Here is a 21,934-nt window from a genome sequence, read left to right as displayed (position 1 = left end):
AACTGTGAATTTTGCTAACCTTCAGGTTTTGTGAAATTGTAATACCTTAAAATTACAGAGCATTTGAACTGCCCTGTCAATGGGTGCAACTGAGAAGAGGCTAGCTCTATTTTCTTAATTCTCTTTATTTCCCTCCATTGGATATTTATATGTATTGATTGGATCCCGCTGAGCCTTCTCCCTGATGATGTCAGGAATTGGGTAGTTTCCAGGTAGTCAGTGCCTTCAACCTCTCCTCATAAGAAAGATGCTCCAGTCCCTTACTCCTCCTTGTGACTCTTTGCTGTCCAGTATGTCCTTGCCTCTCTTGTACTGTGGAGCATCTTTTCCTGAGCTCTCTGTAGACAGATGCCATTTCCCTCCTACTGTATCTATAAGCAATCCCTACATCAGCTAAAACAATTCCTGGAAATTTACAGGTTTTTCTAAATGCTCCCACAATGGGGTTTAGCCTTCACTTTTGAATTTCCAGGGGTTTTGTCACAATCTCTGGTTCAAGCAGTCAAGATCAGTAAAATTAATCCATAAAACGACATAGGTAAAATTGGGTAATGTAGACCTGAATAAGAATGATTAATGAAACAAACTGTCAGGAACTGGCCTGCTTATCTGCTGTGGCTATTCCTCATAAATATAAGTATGAACTTACAATGACATTTTTTCATTGTAAATGGAATGTTCATGATGTTGAATAGGATTGGGTAACCTGGTGTAGGATGAAAAAAAGAAAAAGCTAAGTTTATAAACTTTCAAATTCAGGACATTGTGAAAAATCATGAAAATAAAATGTTGTCTTGGGCAGAGGTTAATGCTGGAATGATGTTAAAAGTAGTGTCCCTCTATGCAGAGAATTAGAATCTATATTTTAGTGAAAATTTCTTAACATGGAACACAGTTATACATTCACAGGATAAGATTTGATCCTATTAAAAATTCTTTTTTGTTGGAGAGCTACAAGTAATGCCTTACTTAACCTTTTTTTTGAGTCCCGTAAGACTGAAGGTTTTGCATTGTACCAGTATTACGTAGGAGACAGTTTTATATGTAAGAGCTTAAAATTTACATAAACACCACAAATAGAGTATGGAGAATGAGAAAGAAAATTAAAGAATGATGGCTGATCTGGATCCATAATAAGATTGTAGATATTCTTGCACTGCGAGGCCGAGGGTATCTCTTCCTGCCTGCTTTGACCTTATTGTTACATGTGCTGCATCGTGGTATCACTCTGGTGCTTCAATTCCAGAAAAAAATATTGATATGCATCTTTTCCAAAGCTCCTATAGATGACTGTGTGCATCATTCACAAAGAACAACTTTTGCAAAAGAAAAGCTCTGGTCTCCTTCTGGCTACAAATGCCCACATCTGGTATAAATCTAACTTTAATCAAGAAATAAGAATAGTTCTGTGCTTCTTACATATCTCTTTGCGTGTCATAGCTAAGCCAAAATTTGACTCTGCCCATTGTCTTCCTTCTTTCTAGTCAGTGTAAAGAAAATTATTTGATGTGTTTGTTTGAACACTGAATGTATTCCAAAAAACTTGGGAAAGTTTAAGACTGTATTTTAATGCCTGCATGCATACAAGAGACAAGATTCTTAAATATTGATAAAACCAATAATTTAGGGGAATTTCACTACTCTTTTCTAGTCACACAGAGAACCAAACTGTAATATTTTTCTTGCTGTCTGATTATTGGTAACTGGTCATGGATTCATAATTCTGTTTGACATATATATATTTTAACATAAATAGCCATAATATGGCTTTGCTTGCATTGCCGTTACATCTGTTTAAAGACATTTTGGCTAGAGTACATTTAATATTAAAAGGATATAGCTGTCCTTTTTTTCTTCTTTTTATTCATATATCTCTTTATAATTGATTAATGTTCATTTGGATGAATAATTTATAGCTCATATAGCTCCTGGCTTATTAATTGTTTAATTTTAGAGGAAGTAACTGAGTACTAAGGAGAAATAAGTTGTCATTCAAAGGGACACATTAAATTTAAATACTCCATTGATGCACAGAAGTGGTCAAAGTAGTTCTTATATTTAGTACCATTCTTATAAAGAAGAATAACGATAATGAAGATTAAAGAATATTAGATTTTTTTTTTAGATAGGAGAAGCATTTAATAGCATGTGATTTGGCAAATTTTATGATCCTTTTTGGTTTTGTTTTTCTTTGTATGTCTTTTTTTTGCATCGTTAGTTTTCTCTGCAAGGCCAAGCAGAAAAAGAAGCAAATTGAATAAGCGGTTCTCACAGCTAATAACAAACAAGATTAAATACCCAAATGATTAAATGATAAAATTAACCTTAAGTGTAGATAAGCTGTTTTGCCTTTGCAATTGAAATGAATCTCAAGATATATTTAGATCAAAGGATCAGAATTTGAATCAACATTGAAAAGGTACTTCTACTTCACTTGAGAACCTGTGGCACTTAATTTTCCATTTGAGTAGATCAAGAAAAGAAGTTCTTCCTCCTTATAGAGAAGTAGCTAGTGTTGTTTAACACTTTGGATTTGGCTAAGTGTTGTGGTCAATGTATGAAGACGAAACGGTTTTGGAAGATTTTATTTTAAGAATCGCTAATATCAACAACTTCTCACTATTTTTATGTTATGATTTTACACATGCTATCTTCACACATCTAACTTCACCTTATACTTCATGAGTGTGCTTTTTATAGAACAGTAATTAATTAAAGACAGAATCTGTCCAGGGATCTTGTGTCTTGGCTTTCTGTTGTAGTTATATTGCTGTTCTTTGAAAGATCTGAATTATTTATTTTTATTACTAATGGGAAGGAAGTAAAAATAAAAGTCAAATAGCCTGCAGTTGAATTTTTTTCTTTTGATCTTGACATTTAAAAACTGGAAAGTTATTATATATCATGAAAAGCAGGTAATGTTATATCTCCCTCTGCCAAAGCCAAAAAATTGTTAATGAGGTGCATATATTCTTTCCTTTTCTCTACTTAGAATTGTTAGTATGTTCTGTAAGCACATATAATAATCCAAAAATAATTTGCATTTTCCCCATTTTCAGAGCTGCTTGTCTTACATTCAAAAGCAGAAAGAAAAGACATTGGGAAATGACATATGACATATTCTTCACTGCTATACAAAATTGTTAGAAAAAGTAAAATACCTTGCATGTCTGTTTTCTTTACCATTCTCCTATCCTTATGAGCACTGCAGGAATCTCTCTTTTACAGCAAAGAAAACATATCAAGAAGGCAAATACTTTTATGTTAGTCATGGTCTCAAGCAGCAGGAGGTCTTCATATGATATGACACCTGAAGGCCCTTTAAGTTCTGAGTCTATTACTAGACACCCGTTCAACTTCTTTTCCAGAAGCATCAGGTGTACACAATGGCTGGACTAGCAGGCATGATTAGGTCTCTGAAATCATCTTTCATAGCTCTGGCTTATGAAGAAGAAGTGCCAATTCTCAATAAACCCTCAGAGCAAGGTTCCCATAGGACTTAGCAGCATCTCTAAAAGAACTCCAGGGTGCAGGCTCATTGCCATACCATCCAATCTCACAGTGCTAACTTTTTTCCCCCTCGGACCATTATTCTTTGCAGTGCCAACTAATTCTCCAATTATCAAATGTTCTATAAAACAAGTAATTGCAGGAGGACATCTCTTGAAGATACAACAGCCTGCAGTCCAAATGTTGCATTCTTTAACCCTTCAATTCACATAAGAGCAGCCTGTATCATTGGCACTTACAGCACATAATAGGCCTTTCTCAAACTGAAGACTCAGTTGACTGAGACCTCAGCTATTGTGATTTCTGGGACTAATGAGACTCTACTGACTATAACACTACTTATGTTTTCTGAGGTAGGATAAATTCAAAGTCAAGGAATCTCATTTTTTTTTTCAGGAAACTCTAAGCCCTATATCTAAAAAGTGTCTCACAAATTTGTATGTCTAGGAGAGGCTACAGAAAAAGAGAAATAATATAAAAATGAACAGAATGTGGTTTTTTAAAGAAAATTGAAGGGGTTTTTTTAAACATATAACCTCATACCTTAACTAATGTTAAGCAGTCTCAAGTGGGGAAATACCAGAAACTTTGAATTCGGATGACATACATGAGGAGAAGGAATTTTAGGAATAGCAGGGGTATATAAATGTGATTTAAGACTCAGAATTTCTCTGTCGATTTTTATAGCTTTGAAGTGCCTTGCAGTGTTAAGTAAAATAATATTGTTTCCTCCTCCAATGATGTTCACTGACTTCTTTCTAAACATATTGGCACATATGATGTTTTTACTGGAGTGCCCTGTTGGACAGTTACAGGCTCTTCAGGAGGGATAGGCAGGGTAGATGATGTGGAGCAGTGGCACTGTGTGTAATAGAAGGGTTAGGATGTATGGAGCTCACAGTGGGCAGTGGCACAGTTCGGAGCCTCTGGGTAAGAATCGAGGGGCAAACAAATAATGCGGATGTCATTGTGGGCTTCTGCTATAGATCTCCTAGTCCGAACCATGACGCTGATGAATTATTCTTTGAGGAACTAAGGGACACTACCAAGTCAATTGCCCTTGTCCTTTTGGGGGACTTCAACTTGCCAGAAATGAACTGGGAACATCGCGCAGCTGGTGCAACCCAGGTCAGGAGATTCTTAAAAAACCTGGTTGATAGCTTTAGGGAACACATCCTAAGGGAGCTGACTTGGAAAGATGCTCTCCTTGTTCTGCTTCTTGTCAACAGAGCAGATCTTGTGAGCAAAGTGGAGATTGGTGGCCCTCTTGGCCACAGCAACCATGAAGTGGTCAAGTTTAAAATCTCTGTTGACTGGAGGAAAAGTGCCAGCAAAAACTCAACTCTCGATGTGAGGAGAGCAGACTTCAGGCTGCTCAGGGAACTAGTAAATAATGTCTCCTTGGAAAATGTTTTTGCAGGTGCTGAGGTCCATCAGTGCTGGTCGCTTTTCGAACACCACCTCCTAAGGGCACAGGAGCAGGCAATTCCCGAAAGCTGGAAGTCAAGGAGGCAAGGCAGAAGGCTGGCTTGACTCAACAGTGATCTTCTCTTGGAAAAAAAGGCAAAAAAGAAAGGTGTATGCTCAGTGGAAGCAAGGTCAAGTGATATAGGAAGAACACAGAGATTCTTCTTGCAACTGTAGGGAGAAAATTCACACAGCCAAAGCTGAACTGGAGTTGAAGCTAGCTAGAAATGAGGGGTAAAATAAAAAGACTTTTTTTCAAATACATTAAGGGCAATGGGTAGTATAGAAATGTCACTGGCCTCTTCCAGGATGAGGATGGTCACCTCAAAAACAGGGACAGAAATAAGGCAGAGGTACTTATTGCTTTCTTGGCTTCTCTCTTCAACACAGATGACAGACCAAGGGAGTCTCAGTTCCCTGATCTGAATGACCATGACTGCGAGAATGATCAACTCCCAGCTGACCCTGAAATTGTGTGGGATCTATGGCTCCTGCTGGATCCCTACAAATCTATGGGTCCTGAGGGAATTCATTCCAGAATCATTAAGGAGCTGGCTGGTGTCATTGGAAAATCTCTCTTGATGATTTCTGAGCAGTCTTGGGAATCTGGAGAGGTCCAAGCTTACTAGAGGCTGGCAAATGTCCCAATTTTCAAGAAGGGCAAGAAGCAGGACTCTGGAAACTACAGGCCTGTCAGTCTTGCCTCAGTGCCTGGTAAAGTTATGGAGAAGATTATTCTCAGGGATATTGAAAAACAATTGAAAGAACGCAGTCATCAGTCACAGCCAGCACAGCTTCATGAGAGGAAATTCCTGATTTCCTTTTATGACAAGGTAACCCACCTAAACGATCAAGGGAAGCCAGTTGATGTGATCTTTTTGTATTTCAGTAAAGCTTTTGATACTGTCTCTCACAGGATCCTTCTGGACAAAATGTCCAGCACACAGCTGGATAAACACATCATGTGATGGGTGAGCAATTGGCTCACGAGTTGAGCACAGAGAGTAATAGTGAATGGGGTGACATCACTGGTGACCTGTCACTAGTGGGGTTCCTCAGGGCTATATCTTAGGACCTGCACTCTTCAACATCTTCATAAATGACTTGGATGCAGGACTGGAAGGGATACTAAGCAAGTTTGCAGATGATACAAGACTGGGAGGAGCTGTTTGACTCCCTCGAAGTCAGGGAGGCCCTGCAGAGAGACCTCAATAAATTAGAGGACTGGGCAATCACCAACCATATGAAATGCAAGGAGAGGTGCTGGATTCTGCACCTGGAATGGAGCAACCCTGGATGTTCATACAGACTAGGGAATGAGATGCTGGAAAGCAGTGCCACGGAAAGGGACCTTGGAGTCCTGGTTGATGGCAAGTTGAATATGAGTTGGCAGTGCCCTGGCAGCCAGGAGGGCCAACCGTGTCCTGGGGGGTATCAGGCAAAGCATCGCCAGCCAGTCGAGTGGGGGGATTGTCCTGCTCTGCTCTGCACTGATGTGGCCTCACCTGGAATATTGTGGCAGTTTTGAGCACCGCAATATAAGAAAGAGATTAAGCTCTTAGAGAGTGTCCAAAGGAGGGCAACAAGGATGGTGAAGGGCCTTGAGGGAAAGCCATGTGAGGACTGGCTGAGGTCACTTGGTCTGTTCAGCCTGAAGGAGACTGAGGGGAGACCTCATTGCAATCTACAATTTCCTTACAAGGGGAAGAAGAGGGGCAAGCACTGATCTCCTCTCTGTGGTGACCAGCAACGGGACCTGAGGGAATGGCCTGAAGTTGTGTCAGGGGAGGTTTAGGTTGGATATTAGAAAAAGGCTCTTCACCCAGAGGGTGGTTGGGCACTGGAACAGCATCTCCATGGAAGTGGTCACAGCACCAAACCTGACAGAGTTCAAGAAGTGTCTAGACCATACTCTCAGGCACATGGTGTGACTCTTGGGGATGATCCTGTGCAGGGCCAGGAGTTGGACTCGATGATCCTTGTGGGTCATTCCAACTCAGCTTATTCAGTGATTCTGTGATTTTAGCCTTTTCACAATGTTTTCTTGATTGCATCCTGTGTATTCTGTCTCTCAAGTGCCAACATATTCATGTACAAATAAACAGTGGAGTTTTTCAGAACAGTTGGTAAAGCGAGTTCCAGAAAAATATTAGAGAATGATTTGACATAATTGTTTGAAAGGAGATTAAATAATGTGTGAAGTTTTAAGTATAGGAGAGTGGTCCAAGAAAAATGGAGCACTTCGCTGAAACATGTCTATTCCTTTTAGCTGTCCTCTAAATCCTCAAAGTCGAAACAGACAGGCTACTGGGAATGGAAAAATCTTGTGTTGAGAAGGAAGGACCAAAATATATAGACCAAGAAACAGAGGAAAACTATTTGATAAAGTTGAACTCATGTCCTGAGGAAATTCAAGGATAGTTTTCCTTAATAGGAAGGCAGATTTTGTATTGTTGAAAAGATCAGGGTGCTATGCAATGCAGAAAATAGTTGTGGTGGTATTTAATCTCTTTTAGTGAGATAACATTTGAAAACAGGAATGGTTTAGAGAGGCAGAGTGTTTTGTTAAAGCTTTCATAGGTTATTAGATGATAGTAAATTAAATTTGAAATTAAGAATATGTAATGTTATATCAGTTAAATTTACTGTAAAGACCTAGTAATGTATCTGGAAAACACTAGCTTGGTAAATACAATTTCTAAATCTTTTTTTTCTTACATAAACACCTAAAATTTATGATCATAATTGGTACATTATGATTCTACTTAGGAGAAAAATTCAACCAAAATTTAAATCTGTTTCAGTTGAACCAATGTAGTTCACAAATGTAAAAAAATTATTTTTTGTAGTTACCCTTTAAGTTCACTTAAACCAACAAGTTGTTTTTCACCTGCTTTACAAATACTAACTACTTAAGAAATGGTGGCAGGTAAAGGGTGGAAAGAAGTGTGAGTCCTTCTGGATATGTCTTCTGTTGTGAACAAGCAATGTTGGATACAATTGCCCAACTGTCCTTGGAGCTTTGAGGTTAACTAACAACTTCTTGTAGTTAGATCCCTACTGTTTCCAAGGTAATTGGTCCACCTTCCCACATTCGTGCAGAAATCATGCTTCCCTGGAAAGTCAATTCGAGCTACCTGACATTAGACAGCATTTTCACAGCCATTTTGTTAAAGATCAAGGAACTGTAACCTTAGAGAAGTGGGCCCTAAAAGTACAGTCTTGATAATTTCCTGCCTCGTGGTGTTTCCTTGCTATGATGAGAAAGAAGTAATAACTCTCTTAAGAAGCAAAATGCAATTTGTGATGGCAGTTTGCATCTTGCTCTAAGTCAAAATATTAGATAACAGGCTACTTGAGTATCTGGAGTCTGTCACAGTGTGGAGTAGTGAAGGGGTTTCTTACAAGACAGTAGACTAGAATTGTTGGTTAATGTACAAGTAAAATGGACAGGACATACCTACTTAATCTTAAGATCACACACAGCTCTTTGTGAGTGCAGGACCCAAGCTGTATGGTCAGTAGAGCTAAGATGTAGTATAGAGACACCTGTACAAATGTGGAAAAAGTTCAAAGCTAGCCCATTTTTTCCACCACATTAGAGAATTTATATTTTTTCTTTACTAAAGCAAAAAATCCATTAACCTAGCAAGTACCTGCAGCCCTGATATCTATACTTCTAATCATTATAGAATCTTCACCTTTTTGCTCCTTAATATTTTATATCTAAAATATTTGATTTGTTTATGTCCCACCAGGGAAATAAACCCACCTCTTATTTTCCCTTCTAAGACCATGCTAGTTGAGATGTGGAAGTCTTTCCTTAATTTTTTCTCTTTGATAATTATGGCTATAAAAAAACTTTTTACTTTTTTTTTCTGCTTAAATAATGTCATGCCAATTCACAGTTATTGCTATATTATCACTATTTTAACTATTGTTTTTAAATTCTGTGGGAAATCTGTGGGATCAATGAGAATATATAGATTTTTGCAAAAGGTATCTAGAAGAACTTAATCTAATAGAAATCCTTTCTCTGTTTAAGTGCTGTGAAAAATGTAGCTTGATTTACTGGATAGTCAAAGAAAAGTGCAGAAAGTGACCAGTAGGTGAAAAAGGGATTGCAGACTCCCTCTTTGTGGTTTCTCATTGTGCCCATCTTGATGCAGCTTGCAATTTCATGCTCAAGATTTGTAGTTAACACTGGAACTTTTCTCAGATGTAAGGAAATTCCATCAGTGTTCCACAATGGAGCAGAAGAGAAATAAGATGAAATTAGTTCACATGAAATCCACTCTCTTTTTTTTCTTTTTTTTTTTTTGGGGGGGGGCTGAGGTAAACAGTAGGTAGGCCTTTTCCAGTGTTCATTTGAGTAGGTATTTGTTCTATCCCCACCTCAAAAATAAGTTTGTATGAGATTTTTTTCTAAAATGAAATGAGACTTGGGCCAATGCTCAGATATTTTGTGGTATACCAGTACTGTATAAAATGATGGGAGATCAGATTTCTTCCATTACTACGTTTGAGAAAGGAAATCACAACCTTGATTTTGTGCCACTGGTAACTCAAGGGCAAAGAGGCATTAGAAGCATTTTGTGTATTTTTTAAGTGCTCTTTTACAATTTTTTGAGGTGTCAGACTCTTTAAGAATAATGCTACTGCTTAGGTGAAACTCTTTCCTAAAAGTCTGTGTTCAACTATCTTTCTGCATTGATTAACTTTGCCGTAAGTAAGACATTAAATATCCTGTAGAAAATACTCAAGATAGAAGATTCACAATTCCAACTGGAACTGTTTTCAGGTTTCTGACTAGCAGCTGCCGTTCTCATCCCTAGGACATTAATCCAGCTGAATGGGGTATCAGTCTGCTGTATTAGAACTGTTATACCTTTACAAGATCAACAGAAACTAGTTCTGTGGTCTTATAAAAACACTAAAGAAGACTTTTCTAGCATCTGTTAGATCCTTCACCTTCTCCTTGATAAGCTTATTCCACATTCTTTTTTAATGCAATGATTAGAGGTTGTTAAATTATTAGATTTATTCCAGAACTCACCAGTCAAATGGTTTCTCAATTTATCACTGCATTTTCAGTTGTCAGTTATTTAATTTAATTTTTAAGAAATCAGTGATTACTGTTATTTTTCATTGTGTGAAGGAATGGGTACAACTGAGAAACTAAAATAAAAGTCAGGATTTTCATAAATAATATTATGAAAACCATAAGAGTGTTTTTGTTCTATAAAAGGCATGGTATTGTTTTGATGGGGTTTTTTTTGGTTGGTTGGTTGGTTTGTTTTCCTTTTTTTAGAAAAGAATGTATAAACAGTGGTATCAAAGTATTTTTGCCAATATTTTTGAAAGATGTATCCATTTATGTACTGCATACACTCATACTTTTGTACATCTGTCACTCTGACTCACCTGACAGATGCAAAAGAAAAAGACAAAAAAACTAGCATGAATTTCATTCAAATAGACTTACAGAAAGTGTTTTATATTACAGTCATATAAGAAAGTATGCCATTTTGTAAAACAAAACTTATAAGGTATGAAGTTCCTCTGAGAGCATCTTTAAAAAAGATAATTTAAAAATAACTTTTAAAACATATTTGGTTTCTGCTGTTATAGTTTGAGTAGCTCTCCAAAAAAAAGCATCAGGCTTATTTCTTCAATTCTATGTGAAGATTACAATGGATGTAAATACTAAAATGAAATAATAGCTGAAGGAGTCTACCAACCTCCTATTTTTTTTCTGGCTTTTTTCTACAGTATCTCACTTTTATATATTAATATAATTAAAGTAAGAATGTCAGCTCCTGCTTTGGGCCTAACTTGGCCTTTATAAACTAGCCTTACTTTTGAAATTTGTCAGTATGATTAAAAATTAGGTATAATTTTAAAAACAATGTTAAATATTTTTTTTCTAGGCTGCTCTTTTCCTTTCACTCCTGAAGGTAATGTAAAAGGGAAGCTGTCTGGTGTTTGTTTAGAATGCATTTATGAAAAAGAATTGTTTTTTATTCTCACACCAAACTTCTTTGTAAAAATCTGAAAAATATCAAGAATTTTAAAAAACGGAGTGTATGCTTAAGTCTGTTGCATACAGTTCCATCCTGGCTCGTACATTACAGAGGTAGTTTAATCACCCATAAGAAATTACTAGCGTCTCTGTTCGTGAAGCATGACATTTCAATTGCACAGCCAATAAAAGAATTACATGAAGAGGGCTGAAATGATTTACTGTATGGAAAGCCACAAGACCAAGGTTACCATGGTGAACTACCTTTCTGTGCATACAAGGTCAAGTGAGAGTGACCTGTCAGTGGACAACCTTCAAGGCTAACATAGTAATATATTGCATCAACAATGGTTTGTTGATCAGCTTCTTAAATAATTACAAGCATTTTAATATTTGATATTTTTTCATTGCTGAATTTTTTACATGTGGACAATAAGGAATACAGAAATCTTCATTTTATGCTTCAGTAATAGCAGTTTAACAGCATTAGATGAAGATCTGTGTTTAGCAAATTTATATGAATTGTAGTTGTATGCAGTAATGTTTCTTTGGGTATGTTTAAAGGTTAAAAAGGCTTACCAAGGATTTTCAGATATTTAATCTAGTCTGTATGAGATGCTAGTTGATGCTTTTCATATTTTCTGACTCTGCATTATTGTATATTGCAGGATTCTTCTTTCAGTTCCGATGGGGCTGCAGATAGGGAAGCAGGGAGCATTGCAAATAGTCTGTGTACAAATATTGTCAAAGAAAACATACAATTATAATTAAATGTTCAGAAAAAATAATCTGAAAAGCAGGGAGTTCATCTAATGGTTCTTTGAAAAATATTTTGTTGATGCATAAAATGAGAACTATACTAATAAATGTCTCTTGAATTACATATGCTGTAAGAAAATGAAACCCTTTGGGTTTATGAATCTTGGATTTAAAGAGGCAGTCATCAAATATTTAAGATGAAAATGCGGTAACACATGCTAGCTGTCATGTGTAAGTTTGGTGAATGTTATGACAAGGTTTTTAAAACATTCATAGTCAGAGTATTTTTATAAAAATGTTCATTAATTCAAACAGACATTCATATCTGGCAACCTGTGTTACAATTGAGATTTCTAGATACATGAGAAATCTTGGTAAAGCCAAGAAAATACGGGTGAAATATATAGCAATAATGTTTAAATTATACATTATAAGGCATACCTATCGGTATGTTGTCATATTATGCATTAAATTTAGTGCATAAATCAGGTTGTTATAATTCTGATGTCACCAAAAGGCACAAAATATGACAAACAGGACTAGGCATGTAGATATTATCATACTCAATAATTCAATGAGTATTTGTTTTATGTAAATTAACTCCTGTTAATAAAAATTACACTCATTTATTTTTACCACTTCCATGTGATAATTAAAAAAATGTCCATTTTCTTGAAAATTGTTACAAAATGTGAATAATACATTTGTTTAATATCTTTATAAACAAGATCTTACCATCAGATTAGTTCTGGAAATGAAAGCGTTATTGATTTCTATAATAATTTCATAATACTGTTACATTGCAGTGCTGAAATGGCTAATCTCATTTTTGTGGAGAACTCTATGCATTTAAAGCAGTGCTTGAACTCTCACATACAGCATATAAACAATATTAATTTGATACAGGCTGCTATTGTTGAATCTGCAGAAAAAGAAGCTATCAAAATATGGAGAATGGAAGAGGGAGATTCTTTTTAACTGCAGCTTTTACCATAATGAACACAACTATCTGTTAAAACAATGTTGTAATACGGTGGTTTTTTCAATAAATTTAAGCATTTTGAGTTGTAATATGCCAAAATTTCAATATGATTTCATTCTTCTTAGTTTGTATTTGAAATACATACCAACCTGAGAAAAGTTTAGAGCTGTGATCTTAATAAATCCCTGAAATATCTATGATTATTAGGCATTTGTAATAGAAGATACCATATATCACCTGACCTTGCATCTACTTTCCCATTAAAAAAAAAAAAAAAGACGGGAAGCATATTATTACCTGCTTTGAATTCCAGAATACCAGGATTAATTGAATTTTTTTTCTCTCTTTTTGTTTTGGGTTTTTTAAAATTATTTAATTATTTTTAATTATTTTTAATTATTTCAATAGTAGGAGAAGACTGTAAGACATAAGTTTACAGTCTTACCAGAACATCATAAGAGAGAAATAAAGGTATGAGTATGGGAAAAGATTCAAGGCAAGATCTACCTCATGCTAAGGAGAATAAAACAGAGCTGAGAACACTTATCTAAGGGCTCCTAATCAAGTTAGTGAGCCAAATCATGGCAAATCTGTGGACATCTTGATAAGACACAGCACACAGGCAAGTTGTAATTCTTGAACCTAACCTGCTTCCACTCTTCATCACTAGATCCAGCAAGCACGTTGGCAGGAAATAAAAGACTTTTTGTCTTCTGATCTTTATTAAGAGTAGCTAAATAAGTACTTTAAGGTACCAGGCTTAGCTGAAGTTTAGTATGCTGCTATGGATGGTGATCCCAACTGACCATCATGTCAGAGCACTTCTATTTAGTTGATTGTTAGTGGCAGGTGGCTCGAGCCACTTCTTAGGTCTGTAAAGTGGTAGAAATCAACAAAGACCTTTTTGCTGTGCACTGAGAAACAGCAAATGATCATGAAGTGCATTTTCCAGCTCCCCTGGAATGCTATAGGACCAAACATTGAACACTGTGGAGTATGTACTCACTGGTGAAAACTCTTCCATTCACTTGCGGGACAGTTCACACAAAATTCCTGTACTTTATGAAGGAGACCCAGCTAAACTGCCAACTGTATGATGGCCAGGTCATGATAGTACTAGGACTGTTGTCAGACAACATTGATTGACTAGCAATATTTTTTTGAGTGGTGCATAGAAACTAAAAATATGCAGACTAAGAAATGCCAGTTTTTGAAATTATCTTGTGCCCATTGGCCACAAAAATAAGTGGATAAAATAAGTGGAATTATATTTGATGATCAGAAAATCATAGGCTAGATGACATTAATCACAACTACAATGGGAATGAATGTGTACAATGTGGAAATCCTTCTGGTAGTCATAAATGTGTAGGTTACATTTGTTTCTTATTCAAGATTGAATTAAAGAGAAATTTTAATTTGTTTTTAAAGAGAAAATTAAAAATTTACCAGAGAAAATGAACACAATAAGGAAGTCATAGCAAACCTTCAGAAAGTTAACCCATGTTTTAATGTTCTAGAATATCAAGACTTTAAAATCAATCTGAATTTTCAGACTCCTTTGCTTACTGAAGGTATTAGACATTTACACTGACTGCTTCGGGCAGCTGAATATGTCCTGGAAATCTGGAGATATTCTCATTTCTTTGTTCAGTGAATAACAAGACTTTTCTCCTGTCTTTGTTTTTTTGGAACTGCACCTTGACAAGATATTTCAATAGTGCATGTAATTGACACAAGATGAGAAAAAAAAAGTTTGTTTGTTTTGGGGTTTTTTTCAGCAGTTGTGGATCAGAGCAGTGAAATATTATTTAAATTCACAGTGAATTTGATTCGGTTGTCAGACTTCCAACTGAAGACCTGAATATGGCAAAATATATTTATATGTATTAAATTAACAAAATTTTAGTGTATCTCATTATAGAGATTTTGCCTCTTCATTGCACTCTCCTTCACTTTAAATTACACAAAGGTATTAAAGGTCAGATGAAGTTAATGATAAAAGAACATCAAAGTCACTGAACACTCTTGTTTTCCTCTTTATATGACAGTGCTCTAAATAATCAGTTTAGGTATCCGTATTAAACTGAAAAGGTTGTGATATTAAACACATAAGATTTAAGTGATATTTTTTTTTGGCTACCAAATAATTTAGAATATATGAAGGTGAAGCCTTGTGCCTCAGCCCGAGGGTGAAGGGAACAGGGACGCAATACTGCACAAAGGGTTCTGACACAGTAGAAGGTCAGGGTGCAATGGCCAGTTTATTGAGGGGAACAAGGACTTATATAGGGTATGGGTAAGGGGAGGTCTGATAACTGGGATGGAGCATGGGATTGACACCTGTCACAGTTTGAAATTGGCCCCCCTGAGAGGCTGGGGGGGCTCAGAGGTGATTGGGTGCCAGGACAGTGTTCCCTGGAGAACCAATCACCACTCATGTTGTTCGCTTCTGCTCAAAATCATATATCACAGCACCGGAAGCAGTTGGCAGTGCAGTCTTGGTTGTTGTGCTGTTGGTGTCTGCTGCGTGTAGGTGGACAAGGCCAGGGGGTGGCTGGGCTCCCTCTCTTCCCCTCTGGGGGGGAGAGGGGAGCCCTGCGACCCCCCAACTCAGCCTTTGGCTAGAATTAGAGTCAGCATTTGGAGTGTGTGCTGTGGAAGAAGAATTCACAGCACCTGAGGTAAGAGGAGAGAGGTAGGCTTTGCAGCCAGGCCCTCTTCCCCCTCCTTTTTCTGCAGTGAAGCTGTAGAGGGGGGCTTTTTCTTTCCCTCCACTGTAAGTGGAGGAGAGGCTCAACTTGAAGCTGAGCCAAGAGACTGGGCTGTGGAAGTAGGCCCGGTGCTCGGGAGAAGAGTCCCAGGCGAAATTGGAGACGAGCCAAGAGCTCGAGAGTTGCCTGCCAAAGCTGACCGGGGGCAGCTGAGAACTGATGTGGAGGAATGAAGATTCCAGGATGTGGATGCTTGATAAACTAAGCTACACTACAGCAGCTTGCGAACCGAGGTGAGACACCGAGAGGGAGAGATCACCAGCAGCAGGAGAGCAAGGACTCAAAGCTATCTTCTCGGACTTCATGAGGAGGAGAGACTACAACAAACAACTGCTGGACTTGGTGAGGAGGGAGTGTTCAGGAGCCCAGAACACTCCCACAGCAAAAGACTGTGTTACATATCAGCCTTAAAGGCTGCTCCTGGACTAAAGTTAAAGAAGGGGCTTGAAAGGACTGACTGATAGTAATGTAGTGTATATATATATATATATATATATATATATATATATATAGTTGCCTTTAGTTTGTATAGTATTTATTTGTGTAAATAAATGTATATACCTCCCCCTTCCCCTACAGAAACCTCTGGCCTGAAAGTTTCACTCCGGTGTTAGGATAAATTGTTGAGAAGGGGTGGGGGAAGCCTAAAACTTGGATTTTAGATTTCTAATGTGGCTCAAACTGCCACAATTTTTGGTGCCGAGGCTCGGATCTGATTGGCTGCGGGTAGAATTGGGCATGTTCAATGTACCCCCACAATTATTCGTGTGTTAATCCCCTTTGTTTGTGTTGTTCAGGGCTTGTCTGGACTTTCCCTCATGTTTTTCCCACCAGAAGTTGTTTACTCCTTTGTTCTCCCCTGGTTTTCCCGCTCATCTCTCACTGGCTGGTGGGTTCAGCAGTGCAGAGTGAGCTCCCATTGGTCCCCTACCCTGGATACTCCTAAAGTTCCACCCGTCTTCTCCGTGTTCCCCAATCCTGCTCTCCCCTGAGGTGACACCAACACTGCTGCCAAGCTCACATTTAGGTGGTGCAGCTAACCAAGTCTTTGAAAGAATTGTTTTTAAAAATTCTAAGACATGGACATTGAATTCTGCAAAAAGTAATTTTAATTCGTAAGGCTATGAAGAAAATAATTGAGCAGCACTGATTCATTTTTGGTACTGTATAAACAAACACTTATTTTAGATATTAATGAATTTGTACTATATTCTTCATCATTGATGACCTATATGTGAAGTATTAACTTGATGCAGTTTAAAATGCCTAAAAGTTTAAGCCTCTGAAACATTTTTAATAGAAAAAGATTGACTATACCTAAAATAAGAGTATTTTTTGCAATAAATTATTGAAATACATGAACTAGTTGAATGTTTTGTGGGAGGAAGATTGCTTGGTTGAGAAGACAAAATTCTAGAAAAGTATTTAGTTCTAGATATAAACTCAAGGTCTATTTAAATGCAGATTTTGCATTTCCAAAGATGACTCAGTGCATAGGGGAGTAACGTGTTGTTTTGCTGGCACAGATTGAGGAAGAAACATCTTTCCAATGTTCCTCTGTTAGCACAACCTGGTCACATGACATAATAACAGTAATATGATGCAAAGGGTCCTTCTGCTTAAGTTCCTGGCTACAGGAGCTGAATCAACTAAGGAATAAACTACATACAAGTACCTAATTACAAAAGCATAATTTGTAAAAGCAAACTTCTGATGGAAGTAGTTTGAAGCCATAAATTTAGAAAGGTAAGTAGTTTGAAAAAAAACAGTAGAGAAGGGGCTTGTCTGTCCAGTGTGGATGTAAAGAAGAGACGAGTTTAGAGTAGAAGGAGAAAGGAAGCAAACTGTAACCTAAAGAAAATGAAACTTTCCATAGACCCTTGAATGGCTGCAATATATTATATCCCCATTCAAGTACCTTTTCTGCTGTCACTTTCTATTTAATTTCTACCCCTTCTTTGTCCAACTTTTCCACACCCTCTCACCCTAAATGTCAGTTTTCCTTAGGTGTATCTTTTACCTTCTAATACTCCCCTGAATCTCTGTGTTTACATATCTGTCTTTAAGTCTGTGAATGCTAGTTCTTTTTCTGGCCTTGTCTTCCACCTCTTGTTTTTATTAGTACTTACTTTGCAACCCAGGTGACCTTGCTTTTCATCACATTATTTCTACACCAAATGCTTTGTTTGCCCTTAGTGCTCACCTTTATACTGATGTTCCCAGCTCCCCTTGTATGTGTTCATAAAAATGAGGAAAAACAGTTTTTCAGAAGTTCATCAAAAGCAAAGATTGAAAATCCTGGATGTAGAGAATTGAACTTTTAAAGGGTTTATTTATTTATTTAGTCCCTTTAATTGTGATATTTTTTCATGCTTTCTAGCTTGCCTACTACCAAAAAGAAAAAGTGATTTTTTCTATCATACAAAAATACAAGAGTCCTCATGTTTGTGTCTTACTCTTTTGACTTCTGCTCTTTTATTACAGAATCAAAGAATGGGAAGGTTTTATACTATTAATATTTCTATTCGTAACTTATGGTTATTGGTTCATTTCACATCTTTTCCCGGCTTATAAACAAAGGTTTCTTGAAGTTTAGCATTAAACAGTAATGGATCAGGAGTAATTTTGTGGGCTGGTCCAGTTACAAATATTGAAACTAATATGTAAACTAGGTCCCATTTTATCTCATATTAGCTGAGCTGGTTTGTATTTTGGGGTTCATTCCTATATTAGCAGCAAATGAGGAGAATGTAAATGTATCGATGAACAGTAGAGGTTAAATTCTAGGATACTCCAGGATAGGATGCATCTCACATACTTGAGCTATTTTCTTTTTCTTTAATAGTTATTTCAATCTGCACATCTGTACATTCAAGAATATATAGATTTTGGAAAGAACACTTGGATTTTTGGCTCATCTTTTGAATCCATGTTCCTTTCTTAGGAAAAGTTCATTTGAATTACCTTGCTGGCACTGTGTCCTTAAGCAGTTCAGATATGATTACCCAGAGTGACATGCTTACTGCGTTCCTATACACAGAATGACTTTCAGCCTAAGAAACATTTGTAAGACTAATACTACCAAAGCCAAAATGACCAATTGTTTTATAGTGGTTCAGTTTTCAGCTTCATTTCTTTCTTCAAGTCAGCTGAGGGATATTTCTGCATTACCAGAAGATGCCATTTCAGTTTACATCTTAAACTACACTTTGTCCCCAGATGATGTTGTAAAATGAATTGCATTCAGGCAGAGGCTTCTCAAGCACAACTGCTTCATTTAACAGCAGCATATAAGTGTTCAACTCCCAATCCCTGGAGTTCTTCCTTTGTTAACAGTTATAGCATCAGACTTAAACTGGCAAGGTGTTTTGGAGAATGCAGTTTTTCTGAGCCAATTAACTTATATTGTGAACTATACAATATAATACTTTTTTTCTGTTTTAAATATGGCAACCAAGAAACCTAAAGAAATCAAAAATGTTTTTTGTCAACTTCTCAGATAAGAATAAAAAAAAGTTCAGGGTTTCTCTGAGAGTGAGTGATTTCAATTGGAGCAGGAATTCCTGTCCTAATCTGTTTGTCTTCAATAATTTTCTGTCAAGATTAATCACACTTAGTCTTTCAAATGCTAGAACAGGGATAGAAAATTGCATATTGATATAAACTTCTATGAAATTCTACCATTAAAAAAATGTTAATGTAAGGACTAAGAACTGGTTTACTGTGCACTAAATTTAAAAAAAAGTGGAACAAAAACTTCATATATTTATCTGAGTGCTTTTCAGGTATTCATGGATACTGTTGCACAAGAGCCCTCTCATCTAGGGAAATCTTGTCAGGAGTTTATTGATATAGGAGAAAAATTAATTACACGCTCAAGAAAACCAAGCTCTGTGACAGAAGTGAATTCTGCTTCTCTGCCTTAAGAGGACCGGTGTTTTCTCCAGGAGTTGTCTGGATTTGCAGTGTAGTGTACCCACATGATTTTGTAAACTCCTCATTTTGTACTGTTTTCTGTAAACTCATTTTTTTTTTGTTCTCTGTCCTGAGAAGACTCAAGGAAAAGCTAACTGTGCTAACTGAAGCCAACTACAGCAGGCAGTGGTTATGGTTTAACTCTCAGTTCATTTTGAGATAGTAGAAAATACCTGGTAATGAGGTGAAGACAGATTGAAAGAAGACATTCATTGGATCAAGGAAACAACCTCCCTGGAAAACTAGAAGAAGATGACAGTCATGAACTTTAAAAATACCAATATTTCTTTACATTAGTAATTTTACTTACCGTTGTCTGGTGTTAGACGTTATCTACCCTGTGAAAGTATAGTGAGGAAGGATACATTCACAAGAACATCATAACTTTTCAGTCCATCTTTCCACAATTTGATTGTGTCATGTATGCTGTGGGATTTGCATGGATGGCTGATCATCTTTAAGTTTTTCATATTTTACAGCTGTTAGAAAAACACAAAAAACCAGTATCATCCATGGGCTTTTATATTCTGGTAAATTGCATTTTTAGGTTCTAATGGGAAAAAAAAGCTGTCAAATGATTTCAGTGGTGTGGGTTTTTTTGTTTTGTTTTGTTTGTTTGTTTGTTTGTTTTTAGAGGAATCCCAGAATATAATGATAAACAAAGAGACACAGTATGCTTCTCTTTAGGGCTTTGTTTTGCCACCTGTTTTGTTCATTGTCATGTACAGGATGGTCATGTGCCTTCAGTAAGTTGCTATACCCTAGGCTATGCTATTTCCTTGTTGATTGCATGTCATATCAGTTCAGTGCTTGATATTTTTCCAGCTTAGAGAGACCAGCATGAAATACAATCACCTTAAGCACATTTTAGGCTAGATAAATATCTATAAAGACATTAGCCAATAAAATATTCAGATCCTCAGGTAAGACCATGGTCTTTTCATCTGCAGGATGGCAAAGGGTCTGCTCTGCTCTTTGGGCAAGAAAATTCAGGAGTAGCTCAATTTCTTTTTCTCATTTGCCATTGTTTTTCTAGCTGTAGGTATAGGTGTTAAATTTCCATTGCATAAATAAAGGCTAGAAAACTGCTTTAATTTTGGTGTTACCCATTGAAGGTATGTTCAGGATGTCATGTAGAAATCTTTCTGTTTTTTATAAGAAATGAGACTGCATTATACACTTTACTTCTGTTCGTGGTAGAGGCCATAGAGGATTTCTATGTTTCTAAACCTTTGGAATATTTAAACCTATACAACTCTCAAGAGTCTTCTTCAGTGGCCAGATTTTCGTATCAGATGAGAATTAATTTAGCAAACCATTTTGAATGTAAGAAAACTAAAACTTTGTATCTTCCAGTTCATGGTCAAGATGTTAAAACTAGCCAAAATTCTATCTATTGAGACTAAAAACTAATACAGAATAAAAAACTTAGAATATAAAAACAGTAAAGAGAAAAGTGAAAGGATAAAGAATACAGAAAAAAAACGCAAGCAACAAAACCCCATGACATATTGAAAACTGTTCTGTGGATCTTGGTCTCCAAAATATTTTTTTTTCATATATTCCATTGTTTTCAGCAGGGATCACTACAATTTCAGGTCTTTCAGCTTAGTCTTTTTATGCAGCTAGTTTTCAAAAAATGTAATTACCCACAAACACTGATTTATAAAGGTGTTCCTTGATGCTTATCCAAAAAGGTGGTGAATTAGGAGATTAGCAGCATAGTACATACACATACACATAGTACATACACACTTACACTTCTATAGAGGCCCAAACATCTAGGTGTGAATTTGAATATTCAAAGTCAAATTATATGTCTTTACAGGTCACAGAGTTTGTTGAAGTGACTGGAGAGTCAGTAGTCATTGGAGCTTGTTCCCTTGTAGAAAAGTTCCATTCTGCCAAATGAGGTTGCTCAATTGAGCTCTTGGCCAACAACTACAATTAAAAGGTATCTTCTCACAGGATAGATAAGAACAGTGTCTTCTATGCTAACAAAAATAGAAACAGGTGTCTCGCAGATCTGTTCATAGCTTTGTGTGCTTTTCTGTCTTTCCTTTTCCCTTTAGGTTCCCAAAATTTTGATTCATCTGCCTAAACTGGTAGCTTCTGCTTTTTTTGTCATCCTGCAGTGCAGATATTTCTTGAGCAGTGTTTTTAAATTGTCTGCCTTTAGAGAACCTATGGTCTGGTGAGACTTAAAATTAGAACTATATATATTAATGATTCTCCTTTTAAAATATTAAGTACCTGTTTATTTCTTCCTGTACCTATAAAAATTGCTTTCTTCTTTTCACTACTGGTGCTAAGAGGTGGACAAATTCAACTATATGAAGGCTGACCTTTCTTGCATGTTTTTCAGAGGGAGAACCTCTCTTCTAATGTAGCCATAATTTATCTCCTTTTGTCTGTAATCTTTAAATTAAGTTTCCAGTTTTCGTT

At 36.6% G+C, this 21,934-nt stretch overlaps 1 long non-coding RNA gene across 1 annotated transcript in view; it reads left to right on the top strand.

Annotated features, from left to right (window-relative positions):
* LOC135412050 (uncharacterized) overlaps window positions 1-21,934 on the top strand; it is a 94,536-nt gene that overhangs the window by 56,053 nt on the left and 16,549 nt on the right. Inside the window, exon 4 of the long non-coding RNA XR_010429473.1 lies at window positions 21,318-21,443. This is a non-coding gene — a long non-coding RNA (uncharacterized LOC135412050). The remainder of the gene's footprint in view (window positions 1-21,317; window positions 21,444-21,934) is intronic.

Source organism: Pseudopipra pipra, chromosome 1 (assembly GCF_036250125.1).
Source record: "Pseudopipra pipra isolate bDixPip1 chromosome 1, bDixPip1.hap1, whole genome shotgun sequence".
NCBI classification, from domain to species: Eukaryota; Metazoa; Chordata; class Aves; order Passeriformes; family Pipridae; genus Pseudopipra; species Pseudopipra pipra.
This window is presented reverse-complemented; position numbering and strand designations above follow the sequence as displayed.